The 25773-nt window shown below is 51.1% G+C and overlaps 1 long non-coding RNA gene across 3 annotated transcripts in view; it reads left to right on the top strand.

Annotated features, from left to right (window-relative positions):
• Positions 1–25773, top strand: part of LOC139762753 (uncharacterized) — a 471178-nt gene that overhangs the window by 254972 nt on the left and 190433 nt on the right. For 2 of the 3 annotated variants that reach the window (XR_011715827.1, XR_011715829.1), the window contains one exon: positions 10479–10716. This is a non-coding gene — a long non-coding RNA (uncharacterized lncRNA). Of the gene's footprint in view, positions 1–6261; positions 6385–10478; positions 10717–25773 lie in introns of all 3 variants that reach the window. The other variant, XR_011715828.1, reaches the window with a different exon arrangement.

Raw genomic sequence — 25773 nt, forward strand, 5'->3', positions numbered from 1 at the left:
GGGGAGGATATTTAGGATGGGGAGGATATTTAGGATGGGGAGGATATTTAGGATGGGGAGAATATTTAGGATGGGGAGGATATTTAGGATGGGGAGGATATTTAGGATGGGGAGAATAATTATGATGGAGAGGATATTTAGGATGGGGAGGATATTTAGAATGGGGAGAATATTTAGGATGGGGAGAATATTTAGGATGGGGAGGATATTTAGGTGGGGAGAATATTTAGGATGGGGAGAATATTAGGATGGGGAGATATTTAGGATGGGGAGGATATTTAGGATGGGGAGGATATTTAGGATGGGGAGGATATTTAGGATGGGGAGGATATTTAGGATGAGGGGAGATATTTAGGATGGGGGAGGATATTTAGGATGGGGAGGATATTTAGTATGGGGAGAATATTTAGGATGGGGAGGATATTTAGGATGGGGAGGATATTTAGGATGGGGGAGAATATTTAGGATGGGGAGATATTTAGGATGGGGAGGATATTTAGGATGGGGAGATATTTAGGATGGGGAGGATATTTAGGATGGGAGAATATTTAGGATGGGAGGATATTTAGGATGGGAGGATATTTAGGATGGGGAGGATATTTAGGATGGGGAGAATATTTAGGATGGGGAGATATTTAGGATGGGGAGAATATTTAGGATGGGGAGGATATTTAGGATGGGGAGGATATTTAGGATGGGGAGAATATTTAGGATGGGGAGGATATTTAGGATGGGGAGAATATTTAGGATGGGGAGGATATTTAGGATGGGGAGAATATTTAGGATGGGGAGGATATTTAGGATGGGGAGAATATTTAGGATGGGGAGGATATTTTTGGCGGGAAAAAATGTTAGTAGTTGGGAGGATCATTTTATTCAGCGCTGAAGTTCTTTGGCGAACGACATTGATGAAGTTATTTTGGTGAGGAAGGCATTTAACATGGTTATTCTCGCTAGGAATGTATGTAATGTTAGTTACGAGAGGAAGACATTTACAATGTTATTTTGGTGAGGAAGGCATTTAAAATGGTTATTTGTGAGAGGGAGGCATTTAAAATGACGTTATTTTGACGAGAAAGGCATTTAAAATGTAGTTTGGCGAGAAAGATTTTTAAATGAATTTAGTCTGGCGAGGAAGGCATTTAAAATGAAGTTATTTTGGCAATGAAGACATTTAAAATGAAGGTATTTTTTTGGCGAGGAAGACATTTATGAAGTGGACGTTATTATGGCCAGGAGACACGTCTTGCCCTGAGGAAATATGACGTAGGAAGGAGTCGGGGGGGGGGGGGGGCGGGGTTGACCCCGGGGGGGGCGGGGAGGTGCTGTTTCAGCCCCGGGGGGAGAGGGGGCGGGGTACCCCGCCCAGCCCGGCGGCCATTTTTGCTGTAAATCACAACTGTAGCGTGAGTCCCAGCGGGGGCGGGGCGGGGCGGCATGTGATTCATGGGGCAGACCCCAGAACCCACCACCACCCTCCCCCTCTCCTCCCCCGCCTGGGGGCTGGGATTTTTAATCCCCCGGGGTTGGGGGAGGGGGAGGCGGGAGTAGTGTCAGGCCGAAGTAATCCCCCCGGGGGGTGGCGTCGGGGGGGAGGGATTAGCCCCTGGGGGTGGCGTCGGGGGGGGAGGTGGGATGGGTAATGCTGCCCCTCCTTCTGGGGAGGGGGAAATGGCGACGGGGGGGGGGGGGACCGACGGTGAAATATCGCCCCCCCCCGCCCCCCCAGGACCCGGAATTAGCAGTGACCAGGGCGCCGTGGCCAGACCTTTGATGCATTTTGACATTGAGAGACGCATTAGATTTAGATGTCCCGAGATATATAGATCATGATTTTGATTTTGAGAGATTTAGTAAAGCCTTTGATTTAGACTTTGAGATTCGGGGGAGGGGATTTTAGATCACTGAACTGGGGCTGTGAAATTGGGTGGACCAGTGGATTTAGATTTTGAAATAGATTTAGTCGAAAATGAAAATTGGATTTTGAAATTGAGTCGTATTAAGATATGGCATTAGATATGAAATGGGAGATTTAGAATATTAGAATTAGAAGTCTTAATTGAGAAAATAGAAATAGATTTTTTTGAATTGGGAAACTTGACTTTGACATTAGAATTACACTTAGATAATTGAGAGATTTGACATTAGAATTACACTTAGATAATTGAGAGATTTGACATTAGAATTACACTTAGATAATTGAGAGATTTGACATTAGAATTACACTTAGATAATTGAGAGATTTGACATTAGAATTAGATTTAGATCATTGAGAGAGTTTCACGCGAGCCGTGGGAACATTTTGAAAGTTTTGGTACATAGAAATGTATTTTGTAATTTGATGTTGATTTTGATTTTGTGTGATATTGACCCGGGGTACAGCAAGGTACACGTCGGTACAGTTAGTGTTGACCTGTAATGTGTAGGTCGACTGTAGCCACCACAGTCCCGTTAATGTGACCTGTATGACGGCATCAGTCCCGATATAACAACCCACACCACCGCTGTACCTGTTTATAGATCCCGTTAGAGCGAACCCGATGCTAATATCCGGACTTAGGGGACGTTGACCCCGCTTTAGTGATTCTGATCCCGCTAAATCGATCGGGAACTCGGCCCCGGTATTGCAACCCCAGTCTCGTTATACCAACCAAACCCTTATGTGTTCTGCTTGGATATAGCGACCCAAGACCCCGGAACAACGAACATACACGTGGTCCCATGATAGCGAGGCTAACCCTGTTACAGTGACACAGACCTCGGTATAACCAACCCCGGCACTGGCACACGCAACCCCACGTAGGCCCCCCCCCCCCCCTCCCCAGTACAGCGCTTATTGACCGTGAAACAGTCCCCCTCCCCCCCCCCCTCCCCCTCCCCCCCCAGTTCTCATGACCCCAGTAACCATGCTCGCGGCTGCCCGACCCCGGTAGAGTGACCTTGACTCGTTAATCCGATACATTCACGTGGACCCCGCTAGTGCGACTCTTACTATACCTTAGTATTCTTGACCCAGGTCATCATGACCCCGAGACGCTGACCCCAGTACAGCGATCCAGGTCATGACCCCGAGGCGCTGACCCCTGTACAGCGACCCAGGTCATGACGCAGCGACATTAACCCCTGTACAGCGACCCAGGTCATGACGCAGTGACATTAACCCCTGTACAGCGACCCAGGTCATGACGCAGTGACATTAACCCCTGTACAGCGACCCAGGTCATGACGCAGTGACATTAACCCCTGTACAGCGACCCAGGTCATGACGCAGTGACAACCCCTGTACAGCGACCCAGGTCATGACGCAGTGACAACCCCTGTACAGCGACCCAGGTCATGACGCAGCGACATTAACCCCGGTACAGCGACCCAGGTCATGACGAAGCGACGGTAACCCCGGTACTGCGACCCAAGCCATGACGCAGCGACGGTAACCTTGATATAGCGGCCCAAGCCATGACGCAGCGACGGTAACCCTGGTACAACGGACCCAGGTCATGACGCAGCGTCGGTAACCCCGGTATAGCGTACCCAGACCATGACGCAGCGGTACTAACTGCAACTACAACTCCAGTCCTGCCAACGTCACCCCCGCCATAACCAGTGCTGCCAACGTCACCCCCTCCATAACCAGTGCTGCCAACGTCACCCCCGCCATAACCAGTGCTGCCAACGTCACCCCCGCCATAACCAGTGCTGCCAACGTCACCCCCTCCATAACCAGTGCTGCCAACGTCACCCCCGCCATAACCAGTACTGCCAACGTCACCCCCGCCATAACCAGTGCTGCCAACGTCACCCCCGCCATAACCAGTGCTGCCAACGTCACCCCCTCCATAACCAGTGCTGCCAACGTCACCCCCGCCATAACCAGTACTGCCAACGTCACCCCCTCCATAACCAGTGCTGCCAACGTCACCCCCTCCACAACCAGTGCTGCCAACGTCACCCCCTCCACAACCAGTGCTGCCAACGTCACCCCCTCCATAACCAGTGCTGCTAACGTCATCCCCTCCATAACCAGTGGTGCCAATATGATTATCGTCGATGCAGGTATCATGTTATCATTATGAGGGTTCTGTATATAGTGGAGTGGGAGGAGATCACATCTCATGACACAATCATCATTTACCTTGTAGAGAGGCCATTTTGGTCCACCACTGCCATAACATCACATGTTTCATGCCATTGATATATTCTAGTAAAGGGTTGACCATGTCACACGTATCTTAAACTGTTCAGAGAAGTTATTTGTGTCGTGAAGTGAACATCAAGATAGTGAACATCAAGATAAAGATTGTTGCTTAGTTTAGTAATCTTATGATTATCTTATACGTTGGCAGAGAGGAGGACGCATGACTTGGGCCACACTGATATATTCTTGTTTACCATCAGGTGCACCTGGTCCAGGGTTGTGGGGTGGGGTGTGGGTGTAGTGGGCGGGAGTGTGGGTGTGAGGGGCGGGGGTATGAGTGTGGGTGTGGTGGGTGGGGAGGAGGAGGAGTGTGGGTGGGGAGGGGGAGGGGGACTGTGGGTGGGGTGGACGGGGGTATGACTGGGGGTGTGGTGGGCGGGGAGGAGGAGTGGGTGTGGGGGGCGGGGGTATGAGTGTGGGTGTGGTGGGTGGAGAGGAGTGTGGGTGGGGAGTGAGGAGGAGTGTGTGTGGGAGGGGGAGTGTGGGTGTGGGGGGGCGGGGTGGCAGTAACTATAAAATGTCTTCCAAAAGTTTACGCCGGGACCGCCGTGCACCTGCACCTGTCTTGGCTCGATTTATATATTTATTTATATATTTATGTGTGTGTATGTTATATATATTAATTTTGTAGTGGAGTCGGTCGTGCGGGGGTGGGGGTAGTGGTATGTGGGGGGGGGGGCAGTATAGTGACATACTTAAGGTGAAGTGGTCAGCCAGCACATACCACTCTACCTCACTGTCAGCCAGCACATACCACTCTACCTCACTGTCAGCCGGGGTATGTGCGGCCCAGCTGACCCACCATGCCATGACACGCACGCACGCACGCCCATGGTACGAACGCACGCACGTCCATGACACACACGGACGGAGGGACGCCCATACCACGAACGGACGCCCATGACACGAACGCACGAACGGACGCCCATGACACGCACGGACGGAGGGACGCCCATGACACGCACGGACGGAGGGACGCCCATGACACGCACGGACGGAGGGACGCCCATGACACGCACGGACGGAGGGACGCCCATGACACGCACGGACGGAGGGACCCGCATGCCACGGACGGGCGGCCACGCTACGAGCGGGAAATATAATAATTGACAAACAGATTCACGGACGCATACCTCTGGGAAGCGGGCTGGAGGAGGTGGAGGGAATGTGTTAAAAAAAAAAATGGGAGGGGGGAAAAAAAAAAAACCCCGCGCCATCTATCTCTTGGTATGATTAATTCTCGCACCGCGTCAATAATCGTGGACGGGGGAGGAGGAGGAGGGAGGAAGGGAGGGGGAATAAATAACCGTTGCCACATTACTGTATCTAGCGAGATCACGTACATACGTACGTACGTACGTACCTACTATCTGGCTCAGATCCGCCGGCCAGCTCTTCTAAACTCACTTTTGCTCAGCGCCGCAGCCATCAATATTATTCTCTTTGTGCCTGCAGGCCGGTATTATCTCGGCGCTCCTATCATTTTTCTTTGTCTCCCTTTTTTTTTTCTGCCGCTACAACATTTATTGTTAAGTCCTGTCTGGATGGTGGTGCCGTCATTTGTAAACACGTCGTACCGCGACGCCCCACGTACGGCAGCCTCCACTGCATAACGTTTTGAGTAGACTGAAAATATGAGTCCCGTTACTTTTAGTATGGATTGAGTTTACGTCGTGATATTGATTAGAACTACGTTGTGAGTGAAGGTTTGGTCGTGCGGCTGGCAGGGGGAGCGCCACTTCCCCTGCGTCCCGCCTAAGATTTATTCAAACGATAGCGGCGCGGCGTTGCCATATCTCCTCCCTGATGACTGCCAGCCTTTGATCCTCTCAAGTTATCGCTTGCATCCCAATGGTAGATATGGCACCAGCGTGGTCTTTAATTATACCTCCTGTCTTCTTTTCTTCTTTGTTTAAGTCAGTAATGGTATATGATATCTCATGTGGTGTTGTCACAACATCACTATGTGGAGCGACTCCCTCCCTCCCTCCATCAGCAGCAGCGTTGCCTCCTCCGAAGGTGACATGGCGTTAAAAATTATATATATATATATAATATTTTTCCAGTGTGTGTGGAGGGCATGGCGTACGTCGTGGGGTCAATTATGGAGGCTGTGGCACACCCGATGAATGAGAGGAATTAGCCCCACAACCACCCAAACTGCAATATAGTTCTTATGACACCAGGCGGTAAGGCTCATTCTCAACCCACGTCGGTCTTGCCATAATTTTTTTTTTTTGCGTCACGACTTTCGATCGCCATCGATTTCAATGTGAAAAATGACAATGTTTTAAATTAAAATTTTTTTTTTTTTCTTATTCAGGAAAATGCATTTTAATTTTGCCAACGATACGATCGACTTTATCTAGAAGGTTTACTGGCATAATTTCCCTTGCATATGAGATTAGAAAATAATGACTAACTCAGTGTATATAGATGGAGGAGAGGAGAGAGAGAGAGAGAGAGAGAGAGAGAGAGAGAGAGAGAGAGAGAGAGAGAGAGAGAGAGAGAGAGCCGCTATCTCACCGCTTTCCTACACTGAACAAATAAACCCAGATCTCTTTTGTGTATTTCATTAAGCTCTTAATTGTCATCCTCGCCGAGAAATTGAGTCTATAAATCTAGTATTTTTCCCCCGTGTCTCCTTCCCTCCCTCACTCGTGGTGAGGGAGTGAGGGAGGGAGGGAGGGAAGATGATCATTATGAGGGAGGTAATGTATGCAGCGTAGTAGCCGTCCGTAATGGCGGCCGCACGGCTCCCAAACATAGCCGGCTCTCCCACACACCCACCCACACCCCCACACCCACACACTCCACACCCGCACACCCACACACCCACACACTCCACACCCGCACACCCCCCACACCCCACCCACCCACACACCCCCACACCTCACCTCCCCACCCACCCACAGCCCCACACCCCACCCACCCACACACCCCCACCCACCCACACCCCCACACCCCACCCACCCACACACCCCCACCCCACCCACCCACACCCCCCCACCCCACCCACACACCCCACACCCCACCCACCCACACCCCCACACCCCACCCACCCACACACCCCCACCCACCCACCCACACACCCCACCCACCCACACACCCACACTCCACCTCCCCACACCCACACACCCCCACCCACCCACACACCCCACACCTCCCCACACCCCACCCACCCACACCCCACACCCCCACACCCACACCCCGCCCCACACCACCCCCACACCTCCTCCCCCTCCCCCCCCTCGCCTCCTGCATGGCCGCCATGAGGTGTTCATGATGGTATGTGCAGGGAACCCTCACGTGATGGTCATCATTGTGTCATGGCGAGGTTGTGGTTGTTGGTTGTACGTTGTCGTTACTAGCTGGGTTGTTAACCTTGACACAGGACTAGGCAGGCTAGCACGACCGGGTAGTTACGATGACCTGGCCTGAGGTCAACCTGATGTGTTGTACTGGGTCAGGTCAGGAGCCCAGGTCATGGTCCCGTCGTGGTCAGGGGCGTTGATTGAACTGGTCAAGGTGTGAGTGTAGTGATGATGGACGAACACATCAACATTTCCCATGACCCGGAGCCCCACCTCCTCCTGTTGTACAACCCACTAATGTACATATTGACCATCAAGGAACATACAATGTCGCCCTTGTGTGTGGGGGTCTAGAACTACAACATAAGACGTACGTTTATTATTATTATTATTATTATTATTATTATTATTATTATTATTATTATTATTGTTGTTGTTGTTGTTATTATTATTATTATTATCATTATTATAATTATTATTATTATTATTATTATAATGATTTTTGTTGATAATATTTTTATTACCGTTACAGTTATGTAATATCCCATCAATTTCTTTGTGCATTTTTTTTATTTTCTTAGAAATATTTACTGTATTTCAAAATGCCAATTTTTGACATATTTTCAGTTGCAGAATATTGAAGATTTCATCATGAAATTGTATATATGGATGATAACCATTATGTCTTCCTCTATGTTCTCATATTTTAAAAACTTAGAAAATATAGAAAATGAAATTTGAAACATTGAAAAGACAATTCAGAATATAGAAAAGAAAATATGAATTTTTGTGGTTATATTGGATGAGAATGTTTTTATTTATTGTACGTATGAATATTGATATATTTAAAATATGAATCATTCACAAATATTGGACATGACGGAGAATTACGCTCGTCTCTTGTGTTCGTAAATTCTTAACATACCAACTGGTCGTTTACGGTGGATCATACCGTTAATCACGTGACCTTAGTAGTAGTTAGGGCGTGTCATTACAGGTCGGGGGTCATCCTGAGGCACGGTCACCAACCAAGCCGTACATGTACTTATCTATACAAACCTCGTTACTCTGACTCGACTGTGATAAGACAGATAAAAAAAAGTGGAGGTTAAGTAGTGAAATAAAGGTAGGAAGGTGTGGCGAGTTAAGGTAAATGATAATGATATATACAACCATTAGACAAACCTAGAATAATGATTGGTTTATATATATATATATATATATATATATATATATATATATATATATATATATATATATATATATATATATATTTATATATTGGTTTTTGCTTCCCCGTTGCGTTATTCATACACAAAAATATTCTCTGGCAACCTGCTGAGGGTGGAGTTGCCAGCTCGTATTTATCCTGATGACGCCCATGATGTATTCACCTCCCCTCCCCCCCCTCACCCCACCCCTCACCCCTCCCCTCCCCACCCCTCACCCCTCCCCTCACCCCTCCCCTCACCCCTCCCCTCACCCTCCCCCACCCCTCCCCCTCCCCTCACCCCTCCCCCACCCCTCCCCTCACCCTCCCCCTCACCTCTCACCCCTCCCCTCACCCCTCCCCTCCTCACCCCTCACCCTCACCCTCCCCCATCCCACATCTTTGTATGTTATCTGCGTCCCCCCCCCACACACACACCCCCGGGGGTGCATTACAGTGGTAAAGAAGACACTGTATTATTATTATTATTATTATTATTATATTATTATTATTATTATTATAACTTCACGCTCTCGATGTTACAGTGAACTTGATGAACATTAGTGAAGTATTTTTCGTCATGTGAACATCCGGCTTTTAAATATATTAATTTTTTTTTTGTGTGTGTGTGTGAGGAGGTTGGTGGGGTGGGGGTGGGGGGGGGCGACCGCTGGGAACCTTAACCAATACAATTTCACATGGAAGAGGCGGGGGTTGGGGTGCCCACTCACACACACACAACTTACCCTCAGATTTAACATTGATGTTGTGGGTATATTTAACATTGATGTTGTGGGTATATTTAACATGTTAGGCAGGTGGGGGCTTCCAGCACCCGCCCCGACGCCCGTTGTGTCGACAACGACAGAAAACGGGTTTGGGGGTGTAGCTGGTGAAGGATTTATACATCTGACAAGGACGTGTTAAGATTATATTATTGTATCTGATTTTTGTATCGTACATTAATATGGTATATATATATATATATATATATATATATATATATATATATATATATATATATATATATATATATATATATATATATATAAAGATGAAATTTCATGGATTGATAACATTACATTGTTTTGTATTAGGTATAATGTATTTTCGTGTAAGTCACAATTAGATGTTTATGTGTTTATTTTGTATATTGAAGTTTGTACAGAAACAGATTGTTGTGGTTTTTGATCACATTACAACATTAGCTTCATCATCATGGAGGATGTAGTAGTGTTGTATATACACGTATCACAGTATCATGTTGTGACAACAGGCAGTGTTGTGCTCCTCACAACACAGTCTTTCATACAAGTTTGTTAAGAAACAATGTATTCATATTGTGAGAGCTGGGCCACTCACTGGTGAGGGTTACCTGCCTTCCAACCCCGTGAGTCACTGGGTCAAAAACATTTTCTGGTTCCTTTTTTAAGAACTTATATAGAGGTGAGCCAGCAATGAATGATGGAAAATAAGCTTTGTGTGGTGACCGTTGTGATAATTGTATTTACGTTTTATCATAAATATGATCTAGATACAATCACTCTGTTGATGAATACGTAATTAGCGACCTGATCCAAAGGTAATTTGCTGGATGACATTCATGGAACCCTGTATTCTGTGTATTATGACATACAGAGACTAGTATTGTATATATATATTTTTCCCTCTCGTAGTTTTAGTATTCTACAATACAGTAAATTAATCTGTATTTGGGACATGTTATTGATCAGTGTTTCATATGTTCCGATTATTTCAGGCCAAGGATAAGAAACACAAGGTTTGGTGTCGTTTTCTTCAACACGACGGTACGACCCTTGAGCACGACGGTACGACCCTACAGCACGACGGTACGACCCATCAGCACGACGGTACGACCCTACAGCACGACGGTACGATGCATCAGCACGACGGTACGACCCTTCAGCACGACGGTACGATCCTTGAGCACGACGGGACGACCCTTCAGCACGACGATACGACCCATCAACACGAAGGTACGACCCTTGAGCACGACGGTACGACCCTAGAACACGACGGTACGATCCAAGGGTGTGATGATCTGGTTTTTGAACTCAGCCTTAAAGGTCAGGTCAAAGGCCACATCATCATACCCAAGGATCGTACCGTCCAGCACATGGGGTCAAGTACCGTTCAACTTAGCTGTACCGTAACCTTGAAAGGGTTTAGTTACGGGTTCCGTCACCTGTTTCAAGGTCATCGGTTCGAACCCCTTCACGCTTTTGACCTGTAGTTAACCCCAAGTTATCCGTCGTGTAATTACCCAGGCTACTAATTACCCCCAAATCCTACTTATTGGGTCTTAATTTTTCATGACCCCGGTACATGGAATTCATTAGCTCCTAGGACCCCGGTACGACGACCTAAATAGCCGAGACCCCGGTACACTGACCTGGTTACCGGTGACCCCGGTAGTCTGACCCGGTTTGGTTTGGAGTGTACCGGGAGGACGTGGCTTGTGCCCCCCCACAGTGCAGGGGGGAAAAGTAGGATACCCACAGAACAGTTTCTTCAGTGCCTAGGCGTCTCTCTCTCTCTCTCTCTCTCTCTCTCTCTCTCTCTCTCTCTCTCTCTCTCTCTCTCTCTCTCTCTCTCGTGGTGTCGTGGCAGAATGAGAGGTAAGTCACCCTGGGTCGCTGGTGGGAGGAGGTCAGGCAAGATCCTGTCATGGAAGACGAGGGCGTTGACGATGTCCTACGGGGGGGGGGGGAGGTCCTGCTGGGGTTGGAGGGCCTTGAGAGTTGAATCACCATAGACGGTAGTTAACGGCGGGTAATCACATGTCGAACAACGTGTCCCCCCCCCCCTCCCCATCCCCAGGTGCCATACGATGCGGTTACCCCGACGCGTTGAACCTCGTCTCGCCTTTCAGAATGACGCGACCTTATTCCCCTCCTGCCCCGTGTGACCTGACCTTCCCGGGTCACGTGAGGTCAACAGCACACGCTTGATTAGGTAGTTACGGAGGACAGCGTGTCTGACCCGCGATTGTTGTGACCTCAGGGGTCAGCTGGATGTCAGGATCAGGGTGTCATGCAGGACCTGTGTGGAGGCTGGTTGACTGGGTCCTGGTAGTGTGGAGGCTGGTTGACTGGGTCCTGGTAGTGTGGAGGTTGGTTGACTGGGTCCTGGTAGTGTGGAGGCTGGTTGACTGGGTCCTGGTGGTGTGGAGGCTGGTTGACTGGGTCCTGGTAGTGTGGAGGCTGGTTGACTGGGTCCTGGTAGTGTGGAGGCTGGTTGACTGGGTCCTGGTAGTGTGGAGGCTGGTTGAGTGGGTCCTGGTAGTGTGGAGGCTGGTTGACTGGGTCCTGGTAGTGTGGAGGCTGGTTGACTGGGTCCTGGTAGTGTGGAGGCTGGTTGACTGGGTCCTGGTAGAGTGGAGGCTGGTTGACTGGGTCCTGGTAGTGTGGAGGCTGGTTGACTGGGTCCTGGTAGTGTGGAGGCTGGTTGAGTGGGTCCTGGTAGTGTGGAGGCTGGTTGACTGGGTCCTGGTAGTGTGGAGGCTGGTTGACTGGGTCCTGGTAGTGTGGAGGCTGGTTGACTGGGTCCTGGTAGTGTGGAGGCTGGTTGACTGGGTCCTGGTAGTGTGGAGGCTGGTTGACTGGGTCCTGGTAGTGTGGAGGCTGGTTGACTGGGTCCTGGTAGTGTGGAGGCTGGTTGACTGGGTCCTGGTAGTGTGGAGGCTGGTTGACTGGGTCCTGGTAGTGTGGAGGTTGGTTGACTGGGTCCTGGTAGTGTGGAGGCTGGTTGACTGGGTCCTGGTAGTGTGGAGGCTGGTTGACTGGGTCCTGGTAGTGTGGAGGCTGGTTGACTGGGTCCTGGTAGTGTGGAGGCTGGTTGACTGGGTCCTGGTAGTGTGAAGGTTGGTTGACTGGGTCCTGGTAGTGTGGAGGCTGGTTGACTGGGTCCTGGTAGTGTGGAGGCTGGTTGACTGGGTCCTGGTAGTGTGGAGGCTGGTTGACTGGGTCCTGGTAGTGTGGAGGCTGGTTGACTGACCTCCTGGTCAACGTTAGGGTTGGGTTGGCCTGGATTGGCTCGACCAAGTTTGATTACTCCTCATCTATTGGGTAGTGGATCTATTATCTTATCTATTGGGTGGTGGATCTATTATCTATTGGGTGTTGGATCTATTATCTTATCTATTGGTTGGTGGATGTATTATCTATTGGGTGGTGGATCTATTATCTTATCTGTTGGGTGGTGGATCTATTATCTTGGTTGAGTCAGACCTAGATGAAGATGGTAGTGCCACCTGGCCTGTGGTCTGGTTGATATGAAGTTTGGTTGACTGTTGAAAGGGAAGAAGTTTGGTTGATTATATTGTTTAATTAATTATATTTCTACTGTTCTAATTAATGTGTGTTTAATGGTGATAGTGTATGCCTCCGTGTTGGCTGGTCAAAAGCTCCCAGAATCAATTCCTGGGTTTTAAGAACATAGAATCAGTTCCTGGGTTAATTAATACTATTATCAGTCCTGGGTAATTAAGATCCCGTAGTCACGTCCTGGATTATTAAGACAAATTGGGTTGTAGGTAATTAAGACACGTCGGGTCATGGATGATTAACGCTAATGAGTAGGTTCGTGTGTGATATGATTGTATCGTCTCTCGGTTGCCTAGTAGTAGACTAATTAGCAATGCTAATGAGACAGGCACCTCACTCTGTCTGCGCATTATTGGTTATTACGGCGATAATGATAATGGTAGTAGTTGTAGTAACTGGTATGGTAGTAGTATAATGAGTAGCAATGATAATTGTCATTTATTGACCCCTAATTACATAGGAATGTAATTAATTGTACAGAGTCGTCAGCTGACCCACTACACGCCCACCACTGACCCTGTAATTTAGTAACAAAACATAAATACAATAATACATTTTGTATTATCGTAGATACAATAATACATTTTGTATTATCGTAGATACAATAATACATTTTGTATTATCGTAGATACTTTTTTTTTTTTTTTTTTTTTATACTTTGTCGCTGTCTCCCGCGTTTGCGAGGTAGCGCAAGGAAACAGACAAAAGAAATGGCCCAACCCCCCCCATACACATGTACATACACACGTCCACACACGCAAACATACATACCTACACAGCTTTCCATGGTTTACCCCAGACGCTTCACATGCCTTGATTCAATCCACTGACAGCACGTCAACCCCTGTATACCACATCGCTCCAATTCACTCTATTCCTTGCCCTCCTTTCACCCTCCTGCATGTTCAGGCCCCGATCACACAAAATCTTTTTCACTCCATCTTTCCACCTCCAATTTGGTCTCCCTCTTCTCCTCGTTCCCTCCACCTCCGACACATATATCCTCTTGGTCAATCTTTCCTCACTCATTCTCTCCATGTGCCCAAACCATTTCAAAACACCCTCTTCTGCTCTCTCAACCACGCTCTTTTTATTTCCACACATCTCTCTTACCCTTACGTTACTTACTCGATCAAACCACCTTACACCACACATTTTCCTCAAACATCTCATTTCCAGCACGTCCATCCTCCTGCGCACAACTCTATCCATAGCCCACGCCTCGCAACCATACAACATTGTTGGAACCACTATTCCTTTAAACATACCCATTTTTGCTTTCCGATATAATGTTCTCGACTTCCACACATTTTTCAAGGCTCCCAAAATTTTCGCCCCCTCCCCCACCCTATGATCCACTTCCGCTTCCATGGTTCCATCCGCTGACAGATCCACTCCCAGATATCTAAAACACTTCACTTCCTCCAGTTTTTCTCCATTCAAACTCACCTCCCAATTGACTTGACCCTCAACCCTACTGTACCTAATAACCTTGCTCTTATTCACATTTACTCTTAACTTTCTTCTTCCACACACTTTACCAAACTCAGTCACCAGCTTCTGCAGTTTCTCACATGAATCAGCCACCAGCGCTGTATCATCAGCGAACAACAACTGACTCACTTCCCAAGCTCTCTCATCCCCAACAGACTTCATACTTGCCCCTCTTTCCAGGACTCTTGCATTTACCTCCCTAACAACCCCATCCATAAACAAATTAAACAACCATGGAGACATCACACACCCCTGCCGCAAACCTACATTCACTGAGAACCAATCACTTTCCTCTCTTCCTACACGTACACATGCCTTACATCCTCGATAAAAACTTTTCACTGCTTCTAACAACTTGCCTCCCACACCATATATTCTTAATACCTTCCACAGAGCATCTCTATCAACTCTATCATATGCCTTCTCCAGATCCATAAATGCTACATACAAATCCATTTGCTTTTCTAAGTATTTCTCACATACATTCTTCAAAGCAAACACCTGATCCACACATCCTCTACCAATAATACATTTTGTATTCTCGTAGATACAATTATACATTTTGTATAATTGTAGATACAATAATACATTTTGTATTATCGTAGATACAATAATACATTTTGTATTCTCGTAGATACAATAATACATCTTGTATTATCGTAGATACAATAATACATTTTGTATTATCGTAGATACAATAATACATTTTGTATTATCGTAGATACAGTAATACATTTTGTATTATCGTAGATACAATAATACATTTTGTATTATCGTAGATACAATAATACATTTTGTATTATCGTAGATACAATAATACATTTTGTATTATCGTAGATACAATAATACATTTTGTATTATCGTAGATACAATAATACATTTTGTATTATCGTAGATACAATAATACATTTTGTATTATCGTAGATACAATAATACATTTTGTATTATTGTAGATACAATAATACATTTTGTATTATCGTAGATACAATAATACATTTTGTATTATCGTAGATACAATAATACATCTTGTATTCTCGTAGATACAATAATACATTTTGTATTATCGTAGATACAATAATACATTTTGTATTATCGTAGATACAATAATACATTTTGTATTATCGTAGATACAATAATACATCTTGTATTCTCGTAGATACAATAATACATTTTGTATTCTCGTAGATACAATAATACATTTTGTATTATCGTAGATACAATAATACATTTTGTATAATCGTAGATAAGAAAGAAAAAAGATTAATTCCTTGAAATGTATTAGACGTGTTAGGAGTTGACCTCGCCAGTGACCGGGGGGGGGGGGGTACAGATCGACCCGGGGGGGGGGGGTCACATTCGTTCAAGTTTGGTGTGTGTTGGCCGCGTGCGGCGTGCCGCGTGCGGCCCCCGGTGATGGTGCAGGCGGCAGGCCACGACGGCACGTGTTTTTCGTGTCGTTACTTCCGGGTTGGAATGTTCGTGGGGTTAGAAACCTGCCTTGTGGTCACCCTCCCTCCCTCCCTGATGACGTCACCAGACAGGTCCGCGTGCGGCGGCACATCAGATCCGGGTCTTCCCCCGTGCGCGTCCTGCACGTGCAAGCCGAGCGTCGTGCGTGGCCGAGCACGTGCGAGCTGAGCGTCGTGCGCGTCCTGCACGTGCAAGCCGAGCGTCGTGCGTCCTGCGTGGCCGAGCACGTGCAAGCCGAGCGTCATGCGCGTCCTGCACGTGCAAGCCGAGCGTCGTGCGCGTCCTGCACGTGCAAGCTGAGCGCCGTGCGCGTCTTGCACGTGCAAGCCGAGCGTCGTGCGCGTCCTGCACGTGCAAGCTGAGCGTCGTGCGCGTCCTGCACGTGCAAGCCGAGCGTCGTGCGTGGCCGAGCACGTGCGAGCTGAGCGTCGTGCGCGTCCTGCACGTGCAAGCCGAGCGTCGTGCGTGGCCGAGCACGTGCAAGCCGAGCGTCATGCGCGTCCTGCACGTGCAAGCCGAGCGTCGTGCGCGTCCTGCACGTGCAAGCTGAGCGCCGTGCGCGTCTTGCACGTGCAAGCCGAGCGTCGTGCGCGTCCTGCACGTGCAAGCTGAGCGTCGTGCGCGTCCTGCACGTGCAAGCCGAGCGTCGTGCGCGTCCTGCACGTGCGAGCTGAGCGTCGTGCGCGTCCTGCACGTGCAAGCTGAGCGTCGTGCGCGTCCTGCACGTGCAAGCCGAGCGTCGTGCGTGGCCGAGCACGTGCAAGCTGAGCGTCGTGCGCGTCCTGCACGTGCGAGCTGAGCGTCGTGCGCGTCCTGCACGTGCAAGCTGAGCGTCGTGCGCGTCCTGCACGTGCAAGCTGAGCGTCGTGCGCGTCCTGCACGTGCGAGCTGAGCGTCGTGCGCGTCCTGCACGTGCAAGCTGAGCGTCGTGCGCGTCCTGCACGTGCAAGCCGAGCGTCGTGCGTGGCCGAGCACGTGCAAGCTGAGCGTCGTGCGCGTCCTGCACGTGCGAGCTGAGCGTCGTGCGCGTCCTGCACGTGCGAGCCGAGCGTCGTGCGTGGCCGAGCACGTGCTGAGCATTGGTGACCTGGCGCCCACAGGTCAGGTCCCCCGGGGGCGTGCTGACCGTGTTGACGTTTCTCGAGGCGTGTGTCGTCGTCCACCACCACCACGACCAGCTCGAGGCGTGTGTCGTCATCCACCACGACCACGACCAGCTCGAGGCGTGTGTCGTCACCCACCACCACCACGACCAGCTCGAGGCGTGTGTCGTCGTCCACCACGACCACGACCAGCTCGAGGCGTGTGTCGTCATCCACCACGACCACGACCAGCTCGAGGCGTGTGTCGTCACCCACCACCACCACGACCAGCTCGAGGCGTGTGTCGTCATCCACCACGACCACGACCAGCTCGAGGCGTGTGTCGTCACCCACCACCACCACGACCAGCTCGAGGCGTGTGTCGTCATCCACCACCACCACGACGAGCTCGAGGCGTGTGTCGTCATCCACCACCACCACGACGAGCTCGAGGCGTGTGTCGTCATCCACGACTAGCTCGAGGCGTGTGTCGTCATCCACCACCACCACGACCAGCTCGAGGCGTGTGTCGTCACCCACCACGACCACGACCAGCTCGAGGCGTGTGTCGTCTTCCACCACGACCACGACCAGCTCGAGGCGTGTGTCGTCTTCCACCACGACCAGCCTATATCACAGTGGACATGGCGGCCACGCCCCTACAGTGAACACCATCAGCGTGGATGACTCTCATCCACCATCTGGCGTACGTAGGTGGGTCGTTAGTGGGGTCAAGTGGGCCACCTGCACACACACACACGCACAAGTGCGCCCCGTGCGCCCCGTGCGCCTGGATGTGTCTCCTGCCGTGCTGGGAGCGCAGTGTCATCACCCCACGACCCCACTCCTGATGACCTCGTGTTGACCTGGCATGACCCTCAGTGGACAAGCTGTGTTCCGTGTTGGTCAACAGTCAGTAATGACCAGGCCATCTTACTCTCTTAATTACCCTCTTAATTACCCTCTTAATTACTAATGTGTTCACTGCTGCAGTGAAACACGGGGGTTCCGGGGCTCGAGTTCCTAGCTACGCTGTTCACGTGAACAGTGAGGGTCGTGCACCACAACAGTGAGGGTCGTGCACCACAACAGTGAGGGCCGTGCACGAAAACAGTGAGGGCCGTGCACCACAACAGTGAGGGCCGTGCACCACAACAGAGGGTCGTGCACCACAACAGTGAGGGTCGTGCACCACAACAGTGAGGGCCGTGCACCACAACAGTGAGGGTCGTGCACCACAACAGTGAGGGCCGTGCACCACAACAGTGAGGGTCGTGCACCACAACAGTGAGGGCCGTGCACCACAACAGTGAGGGTCGTGCACCACAACAGTGTAGGGTCGTGCACTACAACAGTGTAGGGCCGTGCACCACAACAGTGAGGGGCCGTGCACCACAAGTGTAGGGTCGTGCACCACAACAGTGAGGGCTGTGCACCAAAACAGTGAGGGGCCGTGCACCACAACAGTGAGGGCCGTGCACCACAAGTGTAGGGTCGTGCACCACAACAGTGAGGGCTGTGCACCACAACAGTGAGGGCTGTACACCACAACAGTGAGGGCTGTGCACCACAACAGTGAGGGTCGTGCACCACAACAGTGAGGGCTGTGCACCACAACAGTGAGGGCTGTGCACCACAACAGTGAGGGTCGTGCACCACAAGTGAGGGCCGTGCACCACAACAGTGAGGGCCGTGCACCACAACAGTGAGGGGCCGTGCACCACAACAGTGAGGGCCGTGCACCACAGTGTAGGGTCGTGCACCACAACAGTGTAGGGCCGTGCACCACAACAGTGAGGGCCGTGCACCACAACAGTGAGGGCCGTGCACCACAACAGTGAGGGCCGTGCACCACAACAGTGAGGGCCGTGCACCACAACAGTGAGGGGCCGTGCACCACAAGTGTAGGGTCGTGCACCACAACAGTGAGGGCTGTGCACCACAACAGTGAGGGCCGTGCACCATAACAGTGAGGGGCCGTGCACCACAAGTGTAGGGTCGTGCACCACAACAGTGAGGGCTGTGCACCACAACAGTGAGGGCTGTGCACCACAACAGTGAGGGTCGTGCACCACAACAGTGAGGGCCGTGCACCACAACGGTGAGGGTCGTGCACCACAACAGTGAGGGCCGTGCACCACAACAGTGAGGGTCGTGCACCACAACAGTGAGGGCTGTGCACAACAACAGTGAGGGCCGTGCACCACAACAGTGAGGGCCGTGCACCACAACAGTGAGGGCCGTGCACCACAACAGTGAGGGGCCGTGCACCACAACAGTGTAGGGTCGTGCACCACAACAGTGAGGGCCGTGCACCACAACAGTGAGGGGCCGTGCACCACAACAGTGAGGGCCGTGCACCACAACAGTGAGGGGTCGTGCACCACAACAGTGAGGGCCGTGCACCACAACAGTGAGGGGCCGTGCACCACAACAGTGAGGGCCGTGCACCACAACAGTGAGGGGCCGTGCACCACAACAGTGAGGGGCCGTGCACCACAACAGTGAGGGCCGTGCACCACAACAGTGAGGGCCGTGCACCACAACAGTGAGGGCCGTGCACCACAACAGTGTAGGGTCGTGCACCACAACTGAGGGCCGTGCACCACAACAGTGAGGGCCGTGCACCACAACAGTGAGGGCCGTGCACCACAACAGTGAGGGCCGTGCACCACAACAGTGAGGGGCCGTGCACCACAACAGTGAGGGCCGTGCACCACAACAGTGAGGGCCGTGCACCACAACAGTGTAGGGTCGTGCACCACAACAGTGAGGGTCGTGCACCACAACAGTGAGGGGCCGTGCACCACAACAGTGAGGGGCCGTGCACCACAACAGTGAGGGCCGTGCACCACAACAGTGAGGGCCGTGCACCACAACAGTGAGGGCCGTGCACCACAACAGTGAGGGCCGTGCACCACAACAGTGAGGGCCGTGCACCACAACAGTGAGGGCCGTGCACCACAACAGTGAGGGCCGTGCACCACAACAGTGAGGGCCGTGCACCACAACAGTGAGGGCCGTGCACCACAACAGTGAGGGCCGTGCACCACAACAGTGAGGGCCGTGCACCACAACAGTGAGGGCCGTGCACCACAACAGTGAGGGCCGTGCACCACAACAGTGAGGGCCGTGCACCACAACAGTGAGGGGCCGTGCACCACAACAGTGAGGGGCCGTGCACCACAACAGTGAGGGCCGTGCACCACAACAGTGAGGGCCGTGCACCACAACAGTGAGGGCCGTGCACCACAACAGTGAGGGCCGTGCACCACAACAGTGAGGGGCCGTGCACCACAACAGTGAGGGCCGTGCACCACAACAGTGAGGGCCGTGCACCACAACAGTGAGGGCCGTGCACCACAACAGTAAGGGCCACACTGGGCCATCATTAATCTGCATCGTAAACTCAAGGTCAACACCACACCCCCCCACACCCACACCCCCCCCACCCCCCACACCCCCATTTTCTGATAATGACAGTAACACCCCCACATCTCAGAATTTATCCGTCATTAAAGATATCGTTCTTTTTTTTTTTTTTTACTACCCACCACACACCTCCGTCGTGGCTCTCTCTCTCTCTCTCTCTCTCTCTCTCTCTCTCTCTCTCTCTCTCTCTCTCTGGCCGAGGTTATCCACGTGTCGTACGCCAGAATTTATATTGTTCTCTGACCTTCGTGTTGTTGCTTGGTGGACGTTGCTATGTAGCAATGATGATTCCTCTGTTGAAGCACGACGGTACGACCCTTGACCACGACGGTACGACCCTTGACCACGACGGTACGATCATTGTGTATGATGGCCTTAAAAAGGTTTAGGTCATTGGGTCAGGATATCACACATAAGGATCGTATCGTCGTGTTCAAGGGTCGTACCGTCGTGGTCAAGGGTCGTACCGTCGTGGTCAAGGGTCGTATCGTCGTGGTCAAGGGTCGTACCGTCGTGTTCAAGGGTCGTACCGTCGTGGTCAAGGGTCGTATCGTCGTGGTCAAGGGTCGTACCGTCGTGGTCAAGGGTCGTACCGTCGTGGTCAAGGGTCGTACCGTCGTGGTCAAGGGTCGTACCGTCTGGAACAGGTGGCATCGTTGTCAACGCAAGATTTGCGTCTAAGCCTTTGCTGGGAGGGACGTTGGTAACGCTGCCTCCCCCTGAGAGCATGGGGGGGAGGGGGGTGGTCAGTGGTAGTGGTCCCCCCCCCCCCCACTGGAGCAGTATAGTGCACACCCACACTCCCATGTTTTGTGGTGGGAGTGTGTCAATAGGAGGAGGGGGGGGGAGGGGTACGTGGGTGGAGCAGGCGGGGGGGAGGGGTACGTGGGTGGAGCAGGCGGGGGAGGGAGGGGTACGTGGGTGGAGCAGGCGGGGGGGGGGAGGGGTACGTGGGTGGAGCAGGCGGGGGGGGGGAGGGGGTCTCTCACTCCCAGGTTAATGACATTATGCAAATTAGTTCCGGTAAGGCTAGGGTCTTATTATTCAGTGGTGAGCAGCGGGGGCCCCGCCCCGCCCCGGACAGCCGGCTCGCTAAGATCCCTGCGGGACGGGACGGGTTGGGTCGGGACGGGACGGGTCGGGACGGGTCGGGACGGGTCGGGTCCGACAGAAGGAGACGGATGTTTACCACGACGCGTCGTCTCCTGTCGTGGGCGAAGGTTCGTGTGTCTGTGTGTCTGTCTATTCCCCCCCCCCCACCCATTATGGTGACGATGTCCCCCCCCCATTAAAGTCCCCCCGAAGACACGTGGGTTTGACGTGGGTACGCGGAGGAACCTATGTTGACGGGGGGGGGGACTGTCTCGCCTGGGGGGTGTATGTGGGGGGGCATGTGTGTGAGGGAGGGGGTGGGTGGGGGCGTTATCTGTCCTCCATGATAACGATGTATATAGATATATATATATATATATTCATAGCCTCGTCTGGATATATAAACTTCGACGAAAGAAGAAGAAAAAAGTGGTGGGGGGGGGAGGGGAATTTTCACTTTCACTTTCACTTCAGGAATGATAGAAATAGGAATGAAGGCGTGAGATCCCGAAAATTTAGGACGGTGGGATATTGATCCCAGACGGTGACGAGACGGGTGTGGAGGAGCAGTAGACGGGGCGCCCCTCCCTTCCAGTAACTTTGGCAGACGGGTATGGAGGGGCAGTAGACGGGGCGCCCCTCCCCCAGTAGACGGGGCGCCCCTCCCCTGCAGTAACTTTGGCAGACGGGTATGGAGGGGCAGTAGACGGGGCGCCCCTCCCCCAGTAGACGGGGCGCCCCTCCCCTGCAGTAACTTTGGCAGACGGGTATGGAGGGGCAGTAGACGGGGCGCCCCCCCCCCGTAGACGGGGCGCCCCTCCCCTGCAGTAACTTTGGCAGACGGGCGTGGAGGGGCAGTAGACGGGGCGCCCCCCCAGTAGACGGGGCGCCCCCCCCAGTAGACGGGGCGCCCCTCCCCTGCAGTAACTTTGGCAGACGGGTGTGGAGGGGCAGTAGACGGGGCGCCCCCCCCCCTCTCTCCGGTACTGTATACATTTTCTGTCATAAAATGTTAGGTGAATAAGACAGAAAATATCTGTCAAATGAAGAAAAAACTTGATGGTGGATAAAGAAAGAAAATGGCTGGAGGGGGTGCGTCCCCTCCCCCCCCCACCACCTCCCTCTGGTGTTGGGGAGAAAGGTGTTAGAAGATTGGTGAAGGTATTGTGGCGTTAGAAGTGCGCAGGACATGTTGGAAGTGGTGTGGAGGACGTGTTAGAAGTGATGTGGAGGACGTGTTAGAAGTGGTGTGAAGGGCATTTTAGAAGTGGTGTGGAGGACGTGTTAGAAGTGATGTGGAGGACACATTAGAAGTGGTGTGCAGGACACGTTAGAAGTGTTGTGGAGTGCATGTTAGAAGTGGTGTGGAGGGCATGTTAGAAGTGATGTGGAGGGCATGTTAGAGGTGATGTGGAGGGCATGTTAGAAGTGATGTGGAGGGCATGTTAGAAGTGATGTGGAGGGCATGGTAGAAGTGTTGTGGAGCGCATGTTAGAAGCGGTGTGGAGTGCATGTTAGAAGTGGTGTGGAGGGCATGTTGGAAGTGGTTTAACGAGGATAAGGGAAAGTACTTTGAGAAAGACTGTGTTTGGAAGGTGGAAGATGTTAGAAGCACCGTTAGGGGGAAGGTGTGTGTGTGTGTGTGTGTTCGTCATACTTACACCAGGGTATGTTAGAGGTGGCTGGATCTGCGCATGTTAGAAATCCATGGAGTGGAACTGCTTTGGGCCATAACTAATATAGTAATGATAAAAGAACAATGATATATATATATATATATATATATATATATATATATATATATATATATATATATATATATATATTTTTTTTTTTTTTTTTTTTTTTTTTCATACTATTCGCCATTTCCCGCGTTTGCGAGGTAGCGTTAAGAACAGAGGACTGGGCCTTAGAGGGAAAATCCTCACCTGGCCCCCTTCTCTGTTCCTTCTTTTGGAAAATCAAAAAAAAACGAGAGGGGAGGATTTCCAGCCACCCGCTCCCTCCCCTTTTAGTCGCCTTCTACGACACGCAGGGAATACGTGGGAAGTATTCTTTCTCCCCTATCCCCAGGGATAAAATAACTAAACTTATTCTCTCTTATACCCTGTTTTCTCTGTAATCCACAATCTCATCTATGGACACCCTATTGCTGAAGGAATGTACTGAACTTGCAATACTTATATCCACATTGCATGGATCCTTTCAACATTATCATTTCATTTTTGAACCCCATACATACCTCTCACTCCCTCTTTCTTTTTGTTATCTAACTGTCCATAAAGGTAAGAAAGTGAAACAAAAGTATCTTATAGATAAATCATAAGTCTGGTTATCTATATATATATATATATATATATATATATATATATATATATATATATATATATTCTTCATGAAGGTCAAATTAATAATTTTCTTTTCAAGTTTTTAAATCATTTTTTACGCCTGAGGATAATTTTTGTAGCACTTAAAAACACCGCGAGGCATTTTTTCCTCCTTATTCTAGGTCTGTTTTTTTTCCTGGAGTGTTTACCCAGGGAGAGTGTTGTGCCTCTCCCTGGGTGAGAGTGGGAGGGAGAGTGTCTCCCTCTCCCGTCAAAACATACTCGTTAAAGCCAGGCGGGGAGGGGGGAGGGGTGGGGGGTGGCTGGTGCTCAGGAAACTGTTTTTATTTTCCCTGTGTTTAGTGGACGTGGGGGAGGGGGGGGGGGGAGGGGGGGGTAGAGTTTGAAGGGATGGTTGAAGGTGGAAAGTTACATGGGAGGGGGGGGGAGGGTTTATATAAGATGACGTCATTAGGTTAGGTTGATGGTGAAGATAACAAGTGATGACTGGAACGGTGGGGGGGGGGGGGGTTTGTATGCCCCTGGAGCCTCCAGTGTGCCCCTGGAGCCTCCAGTATGCCCCCTGGAGCCTCCTGGAGGCTCCAGTATGCCCCTGGAGCCTCCAGTATGTCCCTGGATCCTTCAGTATGCCCCAGGAGCCTCCAGTATGTCCGTGGAGCCTTCAGTATGCCCCTGGAGTCTCCAGTATGCCCATGGATCCTTCAGTGTGCCCCCTGGAGCCTCCAGTATGTCCGTGGAGCCTCCAGTATGTCCGTGGAGCCTCCAGTATGCCCCCTGGAGCCTCCAGTATGTCCGTGGAGCCTCCAGTATGCCCCCTGGAGCCTCCAGTATGTCCGTGGAGCGAGCCATAATCCCATCAGGGTCTCCTCCTGCCCCGTCCATAAAAATATCTGGGCCATCTCCGCCCGCTGGAAAAACCTGGACGAAAACTTATGAATATTCAGTGGAGACGCGGGCCGCCCGCTCCCACCACTGGGGGGGTATACCTCAGGGGTGAGGTGTGGTATACCTCAGGGGTGAGGTGTGGTATACCTCAGGGGTGAGGTGTGGTATACCTCAGGGGTGGGGTGTGGTATACCTCAGGGGTGAGGTGTGGTATACCTCAGGGGTGGGGTGTGGTATACCTCAGAGATGAGGTGTGGTATACCTCAGGGGTGAGGTGTGGTATACCTCAGGGGTGAGGTGTGGTATACCTCAGGGGTGGGGTGTGGTATACCTCAGGGGTGAGGTGTGGTATACCTCAGGGGTGAGGTGTGGTATACCTCAGGGATGAGGTGTGGTATACCTCAGGGGTGGGGTGTGGTATACCTCAGGGGTGAGGTGTGGTATACCTCAGGGGTGGGGTGTGGTATACCTCAGAGATGAGGTGTGGTATACCTCAGGGGTGAGGTGTGGTATACCTCAGGGGTGAGGTGTGGTATACCTCAGGGGTGAGGTGTGGTATACCTCAGGGGTGGGGTGTGGTATACCTCAGGGGTGGGGTGTGGTATACCTCAGGGGTGGGGTGTGGTATACCTCAGGGGTGGGGTGTGGTATACCTCAGGGATGGGGTGTGGTATACCTCAGGGGTAGGGTGTGGTATACCTCAGGGGTGAGGTGTGGTATACCTCAGGGGTGGGGTGTGGTATATCTCAGAGATGAGGTGTGGTATACCTCAGGGGTGAGGTGTGGTATACCTCAGGGGTGAGGTGTGGTATACCTCAGGGGTGGGGTGTGGTATACCTCAGGGGTGAGGTGTGGTATACCTCAGGGGTGAGGTGTGGTATACCTCAGGGGTGAGGTGTGGTATA

Source organism: Panulirus ornatus, chromosome 44 (genome assembly GCF_036320965.1).
Source record: "Panulirus ornatus isolate Po-2019 chromosome 44, ASM3632096v1, whole genome shotgun sequence".
NCBI lineage: Eukaryota > Metazoa > Arthropoda > Malacostraca > Decapoda > Palinuridae > Panulirus > Panulirus ornatus.